Raw genomic sequence first — 18,393 nt, 5'->3', positions numbered from 1 at the left:
CATATAGGTCCTTCCTCCCTCCCCCCACCTTTTTTTTTTGGATCACTTGTGAGGTAGACCTACTAGTAGTGTTGCTGGGTCTAAGGGTATGCATAATTTTATAACCCTTTGGGCACAGTTCCAAATTGTTTTCCAGAATGGTTAGACCAGTTTACATCTCTACCAACAGTGTAACTGTACCTATTTTTTCTCATCTCCTCCAGCATTTCTTCTTTTCCTTTTCTATCATGTTAGTTAATCTGATGGATAGGAGATGGTGCCTTAAGAGTTATTTTAATTTGCATTTATTTCTTTAATCAATAACAATTTAGAGCATTTTCATGTGATCATAGATAGCTTTAATTTCTTCTGAAAACTGCCTATTCATAGCCTTCAATCATTTATCAATTGAGAAATGGCTCTTATTTTTATAAATTTGGCTCCCTTCTCCAAGATGTTTGAGAAATGAAACCTTTATTAGAGAAACTTGCTGTATAAATTTATCCCAGTTTCTTGCTTTCCTTCTAATTTTAGCTACATTGGTTTTGTTGGTGCAAAACGTTTTTCATTCTGTGTATTCAAAATTATGGCAGCTGGTGGTGCAGTGCAGTTAATCGAGTACAGTGCTTGTATGTGTATGTACTTAAAAAGGTAAAGTCCTTGAGGGTTGGGGCTGTATCCACACGCCTGCTCTCATAGTTTATGGTAGAGAAGACATTGTAACAAAGGCTTTTGATTAGTTGATGAGGGATTGGGAAGTGGCGTCCAGGGAAAAGTGCTGTCACTGAGAGAGAATCACAGGGATTCAGAATTCCAGAGGTTCTGAGTGGAGCAATCAGTTGTGATGGTCATTTGACTGCCCAGATCTTCTGGCTCCAAATCTCACAAATCCCAATCTATTTCCTGGGCAGAAATGCATAAGGCAGTTGCTGGAAGATTGGTTGGGGCCAAGCTGGGAAGGGCTTTTGTCACCAAATAGGAGTTTGTACTTTCTATCAATGGTGTGTAGAGAGCCCCTGGGGTTTATTGAAGAGGTAGGGAGATGGCATGGTAAAACCCACTCTGTAGGGATCTCTGCCAACTGGGTGAAGAATGATGAGGAGAACCTGATGTAGGTTCTTTAGTGCCCCTGGAAAGCAGGGCACTGACAGGAGAGAAGTTCTCAAGGGAGGAAAGACAGTTGTGAGCCTACAGGGTTGAGGCCTTGGAGAAATAAAGATTATGAAGAGGAATGAGTTTGGGGTCAAAAAAAATTGAGTTCTCTTTTGGACATCTGTGTCCATTTTCTGTCTTGTCACTCTTTTAAACCATGCAGAATTCTGATGTTGTTGGAACTCTCCTTATTCTTTTTCTTTTAGTCTCAGACACCTGGCTGTACTGTGAAGATCCTTTTTAAGTGTGCGATGGACTTTCATGTTTCTGGACACACGGGATCAGGAGGAGGACTGCCACTTTCTAGACTGTTAGGGATGGTGGGATACCAGCACCCTGCTCATCCAAATTTGATGCTGGGATAAAATGAGGCACTTTTAAGTCAAAGATACGGTGATGTTTAGGTTCCATAGACTCTCTTCTCCTTTTTTCTATTTGGAAGCATGTTTTGTCAGCAAGACAGAGTGTGGTGACTCTTCTGGTCTTCAGACATACACTGAATCAGAGGAGAAATATGGGGGAAATTTAGGTGCTTGTTGCATGTCTCTATGTGGATGTCCTTTGAGAATGTCGGGTTTGCTGAGCGTCTCAGGCTGAAAGAGTGAGCTCTTTGTCTCATGAGAGATGAAGAGGGGTTATATATAGTTAGCTCCCATTACCAAATTTCCTACCAATCATGTTGTTTCCTAGGCCTCAGCTCTGAAATCAGTCATGTTGCCCCTCATCCCATGATGTCATCTACTCTGTTCTTGTCTTTGTTTTATTCTCCCCAAAATCTATATAAAAGAAGAGGGTTCCTTTTTGTCCAGATCTTTGGCATCAATGGAGCCAAAATCCATTGACTCATTTATAGAGAAGGCAGTATGGCCCTGCTAATAAATACTATATATTTTGCTTAGAGATTTGCCTCAGCTTACCCTTTTGTTAAATTACAATTGTAATACCTTCCACCACCCACTCCCATACTCAGTCAGTTGCTAAATCTTGGCAATTCTATCTCTTAGATATCTCTCACATCAATTTTCTCCCTCAGATTCACATCACAATCACATTATTGCTTCTTGTATGGACTAATGAGATAGCCTCCTAACTATTCTCTCTACCTCAAGTCTCTCCATTTTTAAGCCATTTTCCATGGAGCTGTTAAATATACACATATGTGTATATATGTATGTGTGTGTATTGTAGATCTGACTATCACTCCTCTGCTCAGGGGTCTTCAGTTGCCTCTCCCCATGCCCCACCCCATTGCCTTTAGACTAAAACATAAATTCTGTTTAGTATTTAAAGCACTTTCCAGTTTGGTTCCAGTCTGTCTTTCCTGGCTGATCACATGTTAATCTCCCTCTTCCCCGGGTGGGAGTCGCCAGTGTGCCAGCCTTGTTACAAGGAAGGAGACTTTAGAGAAAACAGACAGATGGAGGGTCCAAAGATGATGACTCTGGCTGCATGATGAGCTGCTTATTCTCTCTAGCTGCCTCTTTCTGGTGCATAATAATTAAGGATATCCGGTCTTGACCTTTTTTATAATTTCTTCTTGACTTGCCCATTTTTTCCACTTGCAGTCCTTCCAAACCAAGAGCATTTTGTTACCAAGAAGAAGGTCCTGCTTCTCATCAGAGAGAGGGAACCCAGAGCTCCAGGGTCTGGCTGTAGCCAGCTTCCTTTATTCTGTCTGGGCTTCTCTGGCTTGAGGGTTTCCTTCAGGCTACACAACTTTCAGCATCCCAGTGGTCTCAGAGGACCAGACTTGTTTAATGGGCTTTTAGCTCCTTGTCCAGTGTAAAACAGATGCATTCAAGTTGACATTCTAATGCTTGACTTTCCTCTGGTTCGGTTGATAACTTTTTGCCTTCTTTAGTGGGTATCAAAAATCTTAGATCATTATTCTGAAAAGTAAATAGAACTGAATTGTAACTAGTCAATTTCTGGGCTTCTTTAGGGTTCTGATTCTCTCTTAGCAACAGTCTCCACCACCAGAATGTTCTTTTTGATAAGACTCTTACCTGGAACTATATGACTCCAGTGCCAACATTTCTCTATGAAAAATCCCTTCTGGGAGATGCTTAACGTAACCTTAAAAAGCAAGTAATCAAAGCAAGACTTGGAGGCCTCTACATCTGTCTGTTTTATGAAAGGCTAGAAAATGTTGGTGACACCTTAGACTGCTGGAGGTGTTTAGAGAATGTGAGGAGAATCCTTTGGAAGCGTTGGTATCATTTCAGGTATGTTGGAGATGTCTTCCCCATTGTTGGGCACAAATGACCAAAAGCCAGTTAATAATCTTACTCTGAAACAGTTGTTTGGCAGTGCTTCCTTTTGTTGATCGTTAGAAGATCCTCACTCTTTCTAGCATAAGCATCAAGTTGCTGGAATTTCTGTTTAGCGTAGAATGAAGGATTAATCATAATGAACAGGCTTGCTCATCCAAGTAATGAAAGGTGAACACAGCGCTTTGATTGGATGAATTTGATTCTCTGAGCCGTCTCCTAGGTAATTAATTAATGTGGGCACAAGACAAATGATAGACTTAGGCTGATAGACATTTGACAGAAGGAGTGAAAGGACAGTCAGCATGTATCCTCCAGAGGATTCTGTATTCTAGCGAGATCTCGTCAAATCTGTGGGCAATGAAATGGGTCTTTGGCTGGACGTAGAACAATGACTTCCAAGGGACTGACCGAATTGTCTTGTTTAATTACGGCACTGCTTAAAATAAGAAGACTGTTTTTGTCTGGAACTTGGAAATCTTTTTGTTACAAAAATTATAGTTCACCAAAACTCACCAATTTGTACTAATTGGGGTTAAAGATGAATACAAATTAGTGACAAGTATAAATCATAGATTATTTGAAAGGAATTATAGGTTTAATTTTAGTAGTTGTAGTAGCTGAGAGTTTACACATAGAGAACCCATTCTGATGAATAGAAACTCATTTAAAACTAATATGTTAATTCTCAGTCAGGGTTTGAGACTAATCATAAATTCTTTGCTTGCTCTTTTTAAGCATGAATTTCAAGCCCCTGAAACAAAGCATCATGTTACATGTTGCTAATATTGTCCTGTTACTGTTTTAAGCTTGGAAATGAGAGACTGCAAGAAGTTTGGAAATCTTAAGTTGTTTATTTCAGGCCTCAGCAGTGGGATAAGTGTGTGTTCTTTCAGCAAACTGGACTTTTGCTAAATGAGATATACTTATATTTTCATTTTTATTTAAATGGGTCATTTGTTTCAACAGGAAGAAGCCATTTTGTTTCATTTTTGTTTAGAAATGATGGAGAAGGTAATAATTTTCCTTTAAATTTTGACTGGAAAATTAGAATGGAACTTGGAAATATATTTGAAATTTAATTTAATATTCCTGCCACTTTGGATGGGTTAAAGCAAAGTCTGGTCATTAAATTTTATCAGTGAGAACCATCCCCAAAATGGAATGGGTGACCTGCTGGTTCACTGACAAGTGTTGTAGGTGATGCTTGGAGGGGGCAATTATTATGGGACTAAGATAGTGCTCTGTACACCAGCATGAGAATGTGGAATAATCTGGAAAAGTTGGGAAGGATCCAAAATGCCTTTATGTAATCTCTGGAAAGCTCTGTGATTTCTGCCTTGGATCAGATTGATAATCTTCTGTATCTTCCCATTCTGATGGAAATGCTCTTTAAGAGGATTTATGATGGACGTCTCCCTCCTGTCCTTTTTTCCTTTTTTTAATTTTGGAGGCACTACCAGGGTTATCAGCCTATTGTCTGTCCCTTTTTTGAGATTCAGAGTAAATTGATTTCCCTCACAGATAATGTATAAGTGCTAAAGATTCCCAGGAGGTTACGAGCAAATACAGACACATCTTGAAAGAAATCCAATAGTCTATTATCTCCTCTTGCAAGGCAAAAACATTGGAAATGTCTGAACAAATGGTCTTCATTTCCATTCACCTCAGACCTGCACTCTCTAAATACCTCATGACAATTGCAGAATTGCCAAGGTCCAAATCTTAGGAAAATCTTGGTTTAAGTTCTGCCTCTGACCTGTATGAGTTGGATGATCTCAACTATTTCCCCTTTCACTTCATTATCCCCAGGGAACTCAGACTCAAGAGTATAAATCAGCTATTTCTCTCAATGGAGGAATGTCATAGGTCTAGTTCAGAAAAAACTATTTTAAATCAGTCTTCTAAGCCTTTTCTGGCACACAAATTACCCTTGTTAAAAGATGGTCACTCAATAACCACAATGTATCTTTCTTTTGCCTTTTGGATTATTTGTAATTTTTGGGATCATTTAAAAGACTGAATTATCCAAATTCAGGACAGGCTGATGATATAATTTTCCTCAATTCTGAGCTTTTTCTTCAGCTTTTTTTTTTTTTTTTTTTTTTTTAAGATAGTTATTAATGAACTGATTTACCAGGGCAGATTTGCTTTTTTCTTCTTTGTTTTCCTAATGTAGAGGATTAAACCATTCTGTTTTAACAATATTGTATTTCTCTTGGGAGACTGGATAGTTACAAGATTTGAGGCAATTGGCACTGCATGCAATACTTTCACAGAATGATTTGAAGTAGGGACCATTGGATAATAAACTGTATAAAGTATAAACTGTAAAAGTGAGTGACTGAGTGTTAATATAGTACGGGAAAAAAGAAATGGAAGTTATATTGCAGCCACTGAAAAGGAGTCAATGATGGGAAATTTTCAGGCTTCTAAAAGGAAGAACAAGTTTGCAATCACACTTTCTCCTTCCCTCAGAATCTTCATCTCCATTTAGCTTCCTTCCTTTTTTTATTAGCCTCTTGGCTCTCGAGGCTGTTTCTTATTCCAGATCAAGCCTTAAGAGGATCTTGACTCTCCCTGTTGACTTTGCTAACTCTACATCCAGTCTGGTCCCTTTACTCAAATTAGTTGGGCTAAAATTAGTTCAGGTAGCTACTGTTTCTCAGCTGGAAAAGGGCCGTGCTATTTTGGCACCAGCAGTTTAGAAACAGGTTTGGGCATGAGCCTGGAGGTGACAGAGCAAGCCAGATTGCTAGAGATCACCTCTAGCTTTAGAGTTTTAATATTAGGTGCTGAACATTATATGAGGAGGGCAGTTCCAAGGGTGTGAGAGTCAAAGACTAAATTAACTATGGAAATTAGTCATAGGTTCAGAAGTAGTCTTTAGTTTCTTTTTTGAAATTAGCTTGAAATATTGCAGCCCCTGCCATTGGGGAGAATACCTAGTAACTTTAGACTGGGTGCCAAGTGTGGGGATCAGATCTAAGGTGATTTTTATACAAATAAAGTTAAGGATAAGGAAAGGAGAATGGTACAAAATAGCTGCAAATAGTTGCAAGTAATCAAGTCAACAAGCATTTATTAAGTGCCAGTTGTATGCCCGGTACTGTACTAAGGGCTGGGGATGCCAAGAAAAACAAAACCTTAGTCCCTATCTTTGAGATGATCTCAAAACGAGGACAGTAGCATTGAGGAGGAGAAGGATGGGAGAGGCAGGAGATAGAGGCAAAGGAAAAAAATTTTAAGCATGGGGAATAACCACTGGAAATACTTGCAAGGGAGTGTATTGTGGGAAGAATGTTAAGAAGGCCAGTGTCATTGGACTGCAGACTGCAGGAGTGGGGTGAGGGGGAAGAAGGCCAGAAAGGGAAAAAGGCGTTTGATTGTTAAGTGCTTTAAGAGTCAAATAGAGGCTTTCATGTTTGATCTGGCAGGTAATAAGGAATCCCTGGAGTTTATTGGGACAGAGAGCATGTGCATGTGCATGTGTGTGCGTGCATGTGCTTATGTGTGTATATGTATACATGTGTGAGAGAGAGTGTGTGTGTGTGCGCGTGCATAGGAGGTGGTGGTATGGTTAGGCCTCTGCCTTAGAGGAAGATCATTTTGATGGATGAATGGAAGATAGCTTGAGTGGGAGAGCCTCTCCCATTAGCCTCGTTGTAAGGTGATAGAGGTGGCATAGTGTTGGAGGAAAAAAAGGGGCCACATATGAGAGAGTGTCAAGAATCAACAAGACACAGCAATTGATTGGATCCCACCTACCTGGAGGATGTTGGGCCAGTCAAGAGAAGGAAGGAAGCTAAGAAGATGGAAGGGTTTGAAGGGAAAAGAATAGATTCCATTTTGGATGTGTTTAGTCGACACTCTCTGCAAGGCATCCAATAGGGAAGTTGGCTGTGTGAGACTTCAGGAGGTCGTGAGAGAAGCTGCGGTGAGCAGTGTCTGTACACCATGATAGTGAGATCACCCAGAGAAATAAGATCCGAGGGCAGGATCTAAATGGAGCCTCAGCAAGAAGAAAGAATATAGGCAAGAGGAGAATCAAGAGTGAATCTAGAGAGAGTGATTTGCACAGAGGGTCAGATAAATGAGGACTAAAAATGAATCATTAGCTTTGCTGATTAAATGATGCTTGATAACTTTGGGTTGAATGATAAGGTTGGAAGCCAGAGTACAAAAAGTTCAGTAAAGAGTGAAAGGAAGTAAAACAGAGGCATCATCAGTTAGAGACTTCCTCAAGAAGTGTAGCCACAAGAAGGAAGAGATAGATGGGGTGGAGGGAGTCAGGGACAGTAGTTCGAGGATAGGGCAGGACATGGGTATGTTTGTAGACAATAAGAAAGCAGCCCACACAGGGGGTTAAAATGCTGCTCTGACTCCGTAGACTCCTATGGCTCTCTATTGCCTTCAGGATCAAATAAGAAACCTTCACAGCTCAGCTCCCTATTCTACTTTGAGGCATTTGAATGGTACAGTGGGCAGAGTTCTGGGCCTCCCACACTGGGACCTTATTTATATATTTAATTATTTAAAAAAAATTTTTTTATTGATTTTATAATTATAACATTTTTTGACAGTACATATGCATAGGTAATTTTCTTTTTTTTTTTTTTTACAACATTATCCCTTGTACTCCCTTCTGTTCCAAATTTTCCCCTTCTTCCCTCCACCCCCTCCCCTAGATGGCAGGCATTCCCATACATATTAAATATGTTATAGTATTCCCTAGGTACAATATATATGTGCAGAACCGAATTTTGTGATTGTTGTTGTTGTTGTTGCAAAGGAAGAATTGGATTCAGAAGGTAAAAATAACCTGGAAAGAAAAACTGGGACCTTATTTAGCCTGGTGCCTGGCACATAGTAGGTGTTCTATAAATGCTAATGTTATTGTAATTAAGGCCATATACTTTACAATCCAGAATTCATTGGAGGAACAAATAGTTTTAACAATTAAGGGAAATAAGAAAAAGTAAGTGAAGGCTATTGTTGAATTACCTTATCTCAGAAAATATTATAAAGCTGTATTCATTTTAACTTTTTATACCTATATAAAAAAAAATACAAATGTTGGTCAGAGAATTAGCAGAGATTGTAAAGATAGATAGGGCATTTTCCATTAGGAAAATTCATAACTAAGTAAAAATAGTAAAGATCATAAAAGACCAAAAAGACAATTTGGATAATAAAAAAAATCAGAACCTCTGCAGATAAATGTGATCAGTGTTGAATGATTAAAACTATATCGACTATTTCTAATATCCATAATATATGGGAAATTGACACATATATAGAAAAGCAAGAACCATTCCCTAATAGATAAATGATCCAAGAAAGTAAACAATTTTTATAATTAATGTAAAAGATCAACAGTTGTTCCAAATAACTAATAATAAAAAAGTACATGAAAATAACTTGGGAGTTTCCCATTATACCCTTCAAAGGGGCAGTGATAAAAGATAAGAAGGATAACAGCTAACATTTATTAAATGCCTGGTGTATACCAGGCCCTCTTCTATGTACATTACAAATATCACCTGTGATTGTCACAACAACCCTTCAAAGGAGGTGTTGTTATCCCCATTTTACAAATAGGAAACTGAGGCAGACAGAGTGAAGTGACTTGCCCAGGATTATACAGCTAAGAAATGTCTGAGACTGAATTGAATTCGGGTTTTACTGACTGCAGGCCTAGCACTCTGTCTACTATACCACCAAGCTGTTCTGGGTGAAAGATGAAAACTAATATGGGAAGGCAAGTGAGGATATATATTAGTAGTATTGTAGATGGGTTTATTCATTCTGCCAAAGAATTTAAAGTTATGTGAGCAAATTCACTAAACTTTTCACACCTTTTGATCCAGTAGTGCCAGTACTGAGTATATACCCCAAGGAAGTTATAGGTAGAAAAGTCCCATAAATACTAAAACAATAATAATAGCTCTTTTTGTGGTTAATGGGGAAAAAAAAAAACAATCCTGTAAAGTATAGGTCTCCTAGATTTGGTAATGGGTGAACAAATTTTGGTGCATAAATACAATGAAATATTATGCTGTAAGTTGTGATGATGGTTGTTATTATTCATTCACTTCAGTCATGTCCCAACTCTTTTTGAGGCCCTCCATTTGAGTTTTTTGTGGCAGAAACACTGGAGTGGTTTGCCATTTCCTTCTCCAGCTCATTTTACAGATGAAGAAACTGAGGCAGAGTGAAGTGACATGTTCACACAGCTACTAAGTTTCTGAGGCTAGCTTTGAGCTCAGGTCTTCATTACTCCAGGCCCACTACTCTATCTAGCTGCTTCAATTAATGTATTATAAGAATGGTAAATTTAAAGAATTTAGAAAAACATGAGAACACTTAGAATGTAGGGCAATAAAAATTGAACTACTAGAATGATATTTTCAATGATTATAGTAGTAAAAGCTGAACTCTGATTGCAATGATCAATCTGGGGCCATTGAACATTGGTAGAAAGGTTGGGGACTATGGGTGCAGACTGACTACTGCATAACTTTTTTGGAGCTTCCTATCTCACTTAGAAGCTGGTCCTATTGTTGATCATATATATATATATATATGAAGTTTTGTGAATCATTATAAAAATGCCTTATATTATTATTTAGTATTATTTGCATACCATCATCTAGACTGGTGGAGGCATTTTTGTCCACTTGGTTTTTTTCTCTCTAGATAGTGCCTGAACTTTTTGAAAGGTTCTCTTGTCCAGGAAGTTTTGTGCCATTTCAGCTGCTGCTGCTCATCATTTGTGTGTGCCCCAATGCACCACACCTGAGACGCTGGCAGGTAGTCTCAGTTCTCTTGTCTAGACATTGGATAGACCACAATACTGCTGCCTGTTTTTGATCATGATGGGACTAGGAGTAATTCTACTTCCAGAGCACTCTTGGTGGCAGGAATTCTGGGATTCTGGAAATCTGTTTGATAACAGTCTTCTCTTTATACAGTGCTTAGAAAGCATAGGTCAGTGTAATATGAGCTTCTTGAGCACAGAAATAGCTTCATTCCAAGGCCTAGCACAGCCTTAACTTTTTAGCAAAATCACTGTGATGGGGATTTCTAGATAAAGAAGCCCCATGCATTCCCAGAAGATTGTTGATTATGTGGACAATCCATTGTGCTGCTAGACACTGCCACTCTGAAATCCTAGGCCTGGGCCCTTTCCCCTTCTTTTTCCCTTGCTCTAGGACAGCAGCCCTATTTTGTTCTCTCAGAGTTTCTCCTATGACAGGTCTCCCATATTTCAGGCAAGAAATTTTCAGATCACAGGCGTCACCGTCTTTAGGATTTAAATCAGGTTCATCCCAGCAAATGATTACCTTTAGGCTCCATCTGCCTTATGAAGACTAGCAATCTACTTCCTAAATTTGCATTTCTCTAGGTCAGGCCATAACCTAGGCTCAGGCTGCAAAAGACTTCTGATTCAGAATTTCTCTAGTTTTTGCTCTAGTTTTAGAGAACCCATGTAAATGAATGGGCTGGGAAAATACATAGAGAAGGGTCTATATATAGGAAGCAAGGTAACTATTTCTGCTGACTGCTAAGCTAATTCCTGGCTTTTTCATATAAAAAATACTGCCCCAAAACTCCACAAAAAGAGCAAAGTCTGAAAGCCACTTTTCCCTACCCCTTTACATGTGTAAAATCAGGTCCCTGCAAATCACTGATCACATATCAAGAAATCTGTGGACACTGAACACAACCTACAGAAATGAGCATTTCCCACAGTTCACACAGTTAACTCTTTTGGTTTTAGCACAAGGAACATTAAGACGCCCTTTATATGAAAGTCATGTTAGAAATGCACGCAGTATGTCCAGTGCAATCAGGCATGTATAATCCGTAGTGTAAGACAGCTGGTAGAGGTAGAGCCTGATTCAGGCCATTCTGATGCATTGGGTTCAGAATGGAACTGAAATGAGATCTTCCTACTCTGGAGATGAGAAACTTTGCATGGAGATTCTTGGGAGCAAAACGGGAGAGACTTCTGCTGGTCCCAGGCAAAGGCTTTTGCTCTGTAAATGAATCAGTGAATGAACAAATAACTCAGTAAATGAATAAGAGCCTGCCCTGGATTTCATAAAATTGGCATTTCAGGGTGGAGGGTTACATATGCGTGGGGCTTTTCCCACCTGTAGTAAAGTGTTTATTTCTTAAGGCGAATGCCAGTGCAAAATACTGTGTGTGCTAAGTGCCCAAAAGAATACCACAGCTAAGAAATGCTATGTCACATTTCCCATCACAAAAGTCTTACTTACTCAGCGAGGCAGGACAGTCAAGCTCTGGGAGTAGGGAGGCTGCTGACAACAGGCCTAAATAGGGCATCACCTAATCTCGGGGCTGCCAGCAGCCAACTGAGAAAGCAGAGGAAGCCCAGGCCCTAGGCTTGCGGTGCTCCTGGTCCTTTGGCTATGGAGCTCAGTCTGCTGACAGGAGGAGGAGCCAGAGGGCCCAAGGAAGGCCTTGGCCACTCCCAGAAGTCTGGTTTCATTCCTGGAGACTCCTATCTGGCTTTTTATGACATTGCTCACTTCCCCCACCTCCCCACTTAGACAAGTACTTTTTAGTCTCCTTTGTTGGACTTTTACCCAAGGCTAATGATAAAATCACAAGCTTTATTTTTGGGAGTCACAAAAAGCCAATGAATAAAGCACACACACAATGTGCACATACACCATGTGGCCGTTTTAGCAGATAGAATGTCCCCACATTCAAGAAACTCACCTCAGCAGGGAGAGGAAGGGAGGGAGGGAAAATAGAGCCTAAGTCATATACCCTGAGAATGCTCTTGGTTGGAAATGGGTAATTGGTGCCAGATGTGGGAGGGAGCATTCTTGATAAGATCCAGATGTGCTGGAAGAGTTCTGGGGTCCTTTATTTCTATCAGGCTTGGGTGAAACTCAGGTGAAGAGTTTCTTTCTTAGATCCACATACTGGTAGAAAGATCTCTTGATAACTAAGGCAGAAGGAGGAGAAAAATTGAGTGAACCATTCCATTTTGAGGCCTCATATAATGTGACATTAAACCATAATCTTGATTATCTCGGACAATGTAAAGAAAAATTTCTTTTTTGCACAGTGTTGTATCCACCAAGTAGAATATAATGTCCTCCAATGAAGTAGGGACAGTTTTATCTTGTCTTTGTGTGCTCCACAGCTGGACATGTACCTTGAATTAAATAAATGTTAGTTGACTTGTCATGTGAATGACTGTGTTCCCTCCCTTTGGAGGAGGGTCTGAAGTATTGACGTGGTCAGATAGCCTAAGATTTTAGGCACAGAATACACCAAACTTTGGGCTGCAAGTTTAGCAATAGTTACAACCTTGACGACAGTACCATGGGAAAGACTTTCCCTCCCAGGTTCTCGGGAGGCTGAAATGAAAAAATGAAAAATAACCACAGTTTGCTTTTTAAAAAAAGAGATATGTCAATGTCCATTGTTGTTGTTATTATTATTACCTGCTTTCCTTAATCTTTCAGGAATGCCTGTGTTCCAAGGTCATGACACTGTGACGAAGGGTTTGGAGAAATGGATGGCCTCTTAGAGATACATCCGAGCTGTGGTTCATGATTCAGATAGACTTGGCCTAGAGACTCTCTTCTACCTTTCACATTCTGGAAATCTATGAAAGGTCAGAGAAGGGAATGAATGAATGAATGAATGAATGAATGAATGAATGAGGAACGTTTGTTAAACTCCTGCTCTATGTTAAATTTTGAGGCTACAAATACAAAAGCAAGATAGCCCTGCTATACATCCCCCTATCTTTTTAAGGGCAGACAATGTATATGGGAGACTAGTGACCATGGGAGGGAGTTTTAGTCTGGAAAATCATAGAGATGGTGACTCACCTAACCTGCCCTTTCCAAAAATATTGTGATAATATCAATGTGATTAAATTCCATTGGCTCTCTCTTATCTTTAGGACCAAGTTAAACTTTTCTGGTATTTAAAATTCTGTACAACCAGCCCCTTCCTAGCTTTCTTTCTGTCTTTTTTTTGGGGGGGGGAGATTAATCTCCATGAACTTTATGGTCCAACTAAATAAGAACCCCTGAGTAAGAGGTAACATATTGGTAGGGGGAGGTGGAGAGATACTTAGAGCAGAGAAGATGACAAGATGTCTGGGGTGGTGAGATTGCTGGGATATAAAACATGTTCCATTTGTGGGTGGACCCCAGCATTACAGTAGCATGAACTGCAAACTTTGGGAGGGTTCATGGAGGAAATAAAGTGATTATTTTGTCCTGTGTGTTGGGAAAATTATTTTGGCAGTTGTGTGAAGGATAGATTGAAGGGAGAAGATACTGGGAGGGGAGAAGTCATATAGGCAACTGGAGCAGTAGCTTAGGGGACAGATGATGAAGGTTTAATCTGGGGTGGGGACATTGGCAATTGAGCGGAAGGAGTCGTGAGGTGTGGAGGGCTGTACATAAAAGGGAAAGAGAGAGAGTCTGAGATTTTGCTTAGTTTTCAAGCTTTAGCAGGAGGTGAGTTGGAGGCGGCATGGTTTCAGAGGGAGTTGATGCCCCCTGCTTTGGTCATAATAGGACGAGGTGCTGGCGGAATAGATGTGTGTGACAGAGTTTGGGGAGAGATTGCAACTGAAAACGATTGCATTGATCATTGAACATAGACGAGGTTTCCTGGAGAGACGGAGCCTTAAAGAGCAAAGAGCCAGAGAAGGACACTGAGCTAGACAGCCGGAACTGCTTAGAGACTTAGGAGAGCTTGATATCCCTGCAGCTTCATCCCAGGAGCTGCTCCAGCAGCGTATTGTGCAGGAAGCTCAGGAGGAGACTGGGGAAGAGCCAGCTAGAGATCACTTTGACAGAAGTTTTAGGGAAATATAGGGGTGAGGAAGCAGATGGCAAGGAACCACGGAAGCTGAGGCAGCAGCTAGAGCTGGTGAGTTCTGTGAATCTGGATGGGAGAAGGGAGCAGAGCTTTAATGATAGCTTGATGAAATGGCAGGTAGAGAGACAAGAAAAACTTTAAAAAGAAAATTGCTACTCTGTATTGTATTTGACAAAACACATATTTGTTGTTCAGTTGTAGATGATACCTTATGGCCCCATTTGGGGTTTTCTTGGCAGAAATATGGTAGTAGTTGGATGTTTCCTTCCCTAGCTCATTTTACAGATCAGGAAACTGAGGCAAACAGGGTGAAGAGTCTAGCCTTGGGTCACACAGATGTGAATTCAGACCTTTCTGATGCTATACCCAGCATTCTACCTGCTGAGCTGTCCAGCTGTGTCTCATGTTTCCCAACAAACTAAGATGAATCTCTTTAGAAATTTTGTTTCTTTCCAAAATAGTTATCTTATGCATTTTTAAATAGTATTTTTAAAATAGTATGTTATTTCCCAAATATATGCAAAGATAGTTTTCAACATTCATCTTTGCAAAACTTTGTGTTCCAAATTTTTCTCCCTCCCTCCTTCTCCCATGATCAAAAGGGAAAAAACACAAACAAACAACAAAAAAAGGTGGAAATACTATGCTTTGATCCACATTCAGTCTTCACAGCTCTTTTTCTGGATGCGGATGGCATTTTACATCCCAAGTCTATTGGAACTGCCTTGAATCACCAAAATGTTGAGAAGTGTCACGTCTATCACAGTTGATCATCATATAATCTTTTTTTTTAAAAAAAATTTATTATATCTTTTTATTTACAAGTTATATGCATGGGTAACATTGACAATTGCCAAATCTTTTGTTCCAACTTTTCCCCTCCTTCCCCCTCCCCCCTCCCCCAGATGGCAGGTTGACCAATACATGTTAAATATGTTAAAGTATAAATTAAATACAATATATGTATATATGTCCAAACAGTTATTTTGCTGTTCAAAAAGAATCGGACTTTGAAATAGTGTACCATTAGCCTGTGAAGGAAATCAAAAATGCAGGCGGACAAAGGTAGAGGGATTGGGGATTCTATGTAGTGGTTCATAGTCATCTCCCAGAGTTCTTTCACTGGGTGTAGCTGGTTCAGTTCATTACTGCTCTATTGGAGCTGATTTGGTTCATCTCATTGTTGAAGAGGGCCATGTCCATCAGAATTGATCATCATATAGTATTGTTGTTGAAGTATATAATGATCTCCTGGTCCTGCTCATTTCACTCAGCATCAGTTCATGTTAGTCTCTCCAGGGCTCTCTAAAATAATCCTCCTGATCATTTCTTATAGAACGATATTATTCCATAATATTCATATACCATAACTTATCTAGCCATTCCCCAACTGATGGGCATCCACTTAGTTTCCAGTTCCCTACCACTATAAAAAGGACTGCACAAACATTTTTGCACACGTGGGTCCTTTTCCCTCTATTGTACGGCACTATTGACCATTGTGCTCCTTCTGTGTCTCTGAGTTAGTGATCCTTTTAGTTCAACTGCCTCATTTGATAGATGAGGAAACCTTGGCCCAAGAAGTGAAGGAACTTGTTTGAAGCCATGCTGCTGACCTTGGTTCTCACTTTGCTCTTCTGATGCTATCCTCCCAGCCCCCTTTCCATTCTCTCTGCTCTTCCCAAGCTGGCTATGATTTCTTTCTTTTTGTTGTCATACCTTATAATACAATAACACTCTTATCTTTATAGAGAATAACTTCAGTCATTTCCCAATGTTGGGCACATAGTTTTTATTATCACAGTGTTGCTGTGAACATTTTTGTACAGGGGATCTAGTCTGTCAGCAAATTCTTTGGGGCATAATCTTGATAATGAGATCTCTGGATCAAACAGAATGAATGATTTTGGTCAGAAAGAACATGGTTTTAGGTTTGTTTGGGTTTTTTTTTCCCCCTAAGGGAAGACTAATAGTTAACAACAACATGAAAACACGGGGATGTTTGTAAGAAATTGATAAGGAACCAATAGGTAATAAGAGTGTGAAGATGGCAGGATTGGGCAGTGGCATGAGATAATTGTCCTTGGGGTAATTAAGCTCTTAAAGGAGATAAGAGAGGATGGGGACCTTAGAGCAAAGGAGAGAGAAGATTAATATTGTATGAGACTAGAGCTAGCTAAGAGAGATTTGGTGAAGATGTCTAGAGCCTTTGAGGTAGGAAAGAGGGGAAATGAAAAAGTTTCTAATGAATAGTTTTAATCTCAGTGAAGCAGAAGGCAAAGATATTTATTGAGAACTGGAAGCATGTGGTGAGGAGTTAATCCAAGATGGACAAAAAGACTACATGCCATAATTGAATATTGAGTTGAAGTTTAATAATTTACATTTGTACCCAACTCCTGTGCAACTTGTTTCATTTTCATTTCTTGGAGTAGAAGTAGAGAAGTAAAGAGTTATCAGAGGAGGTGATGGAGGAGGGAATTGGAGTGAGAGTGATTCACCACCATGCTTTAGGAAAGCCAGTAGGTCAAAGTCAACCTGCTTTTGATTGTAAAATAATTTTTGTCCCCATGCATATGTGACTGCTGTCTAAATCTTTCTAATTTTTATTGCTGAAAATTGACAAAAAAAAAAAAACAATAAAAGCCGCAGTGGCTTTGAGCACCAGCCCTGAAATCAGGAGGATTTGGTTTCAGACATTTAACACTTCCTAGCTGTGTGATCCTGGGCAAGTCATTTAACCCCAATTGCCTCAGGAAAAAAAAGAAAATTAATAATAATAATAATAGCTTGAGACAGTCACTGTTTTAAGGATGGGGTAAGTCAGGTGTACTTAAACCTTCTTGATGGAGCTGGAAAGTGACTCAACTTTTCTGGGGATTAGTTTGGAATTCAGCAAGACAATCCCAGGGAATATGCTGAAGTACTTAGGGCAGTGACACTAAGACAGAGTTTGTTATTTGGGGGAATGACTGAAACATCAGCTATAGCATATGAATGGAAGCAACATTGTTTGCATGAGAAAATGATAAATATGAATTCAAAGAAACATGATAGTATTTGTAGATGATACTGAGCAAAGTGAGCAAAACCAAGAGAACAATCTGTACAAGCAGTGTACATTTTAGTCACTAAAAGGAAGTCACTTCTCAAAAAAAGCTGAAAAACCACTAAAGGTTCCGGAGCAAACCGTCCTCCTCACAGAGAGAAGAGAGGTCACGGAAGGAAATGACTGGGATAGAAATGTCTCTGTCATCAGCTCCGTCACTCTGTGGGCCTCTTTTTGGACAAATTCTATTGCTTCATCACAAGGGAGAATTGGATAGACATTGAAATAATTGTGAGGTAAAGATAAAAATGTGAAAGAAAAAAATCTGTTTTTAAAGTTTAAAAGTTTTCCCAAGCTTAAATAGCCCTTCTGGGAAGGGTAGACACAGGTGACCTTCAATTTGCAAGAGTTGGATTGCTAAGTCTCTGGTGATTTAGGTGGAACTGAACTTTGTTCCTGGTGGTTCAAAGGAACTAGAATGGACTAGATTCAGTAATTCTATCAGGTGACTTTGTGAAGTTCTTGGGCTGATTTTTGTAGCTCAGGAGAAATAGCAGGGGCCAGCAGCAGTACCAGGACTCTTTGAGGGAGAATAAGTAGGTTTGTTTGATGAATCAAAAGGTGGATAGTCTAGTATGTGAGGAGACCTACTTAGGTCATGTACAGGGATTGAAGAACACACAGAGATTTCTGAGCTCCTAGGGCAGTTTGGTGGGGCCATAAGGAAAGGAGGGCTTCCTGCAGGCTCACCAGCAACAGAAAACAGGTTTTGGGAATTCATGATGCAGGAAACACACTCAGAAGATAGAACTGAGCGTCCCATTTCACATCTTAAACACAGTGGTCCAAAATGAGAGTCGTTATCTTTCCCTTCCAACCCCTAACTAAATTGTTAGGGTACCTAACAATTACTGCCGAGGGTACCCCCATTCTCCTGGGTATTGAAGCTCATAAATGGGTATCATCTCCCACTCCTCAGGCCCATAGAATCTTCTATCTTCACAGCATCTCCCCTAGATGTTCCCCTTCTTTCCATTCACATAGCTACTACCTGGT

The 18,393-nt window shown here is 39.8% G+C and overlaps 1 protein-coding gene across 11 annotated transcripts in view; it reads left to right on the top strand.

The window, feature by feature from the left end:
• Window positions 1-18,393, top strand: part of PPP6R2 (protein phosphatase 6 regulatory subunit 2) — a 124,120-nt gene that overhangs the window by 45,961 nt on the left and 59,766 nt on the right. For 2 of the 11 annotated variants that reach the window (XM_074271981.1, XM_074271979.1), the window contains one exon: window positions 12,911-13,062. The exons of 8 other annotated variants lie outside the window; for them this stretch is intronic. The gene's annotated coding sequence lies outside the window, so the exon portion shown is untranslated. Of the gene's footprint in view, window positions 1-3,119; window positions 3,357-12,910; window positions 13,063-18,393 lie in introns of those variants that run through there. One more of the 11 variants, XM_074271983.1, reaches the window with a different exon arrangement.

The sequence above is a fragment of the Sminthopsis crassicaudata genome, chromosome 5 (assembly GCF_048593235.1).
Source record: "Sminthopsis crassicaudata isolate SCR6 chromosome 5, ASM4859323v1, whole genome shotgun sequence".
Taxonomy (NCBI): Eukaryota; Metazoa; Chordata; class Mammalia; order Dasyuromorphia; family Dasyuridae; genus Sminthopsis; species Sminthopsis crassicaudata.
This window is presented reverse-complemented; position numbering and strand designations above follow the sequence as displayed.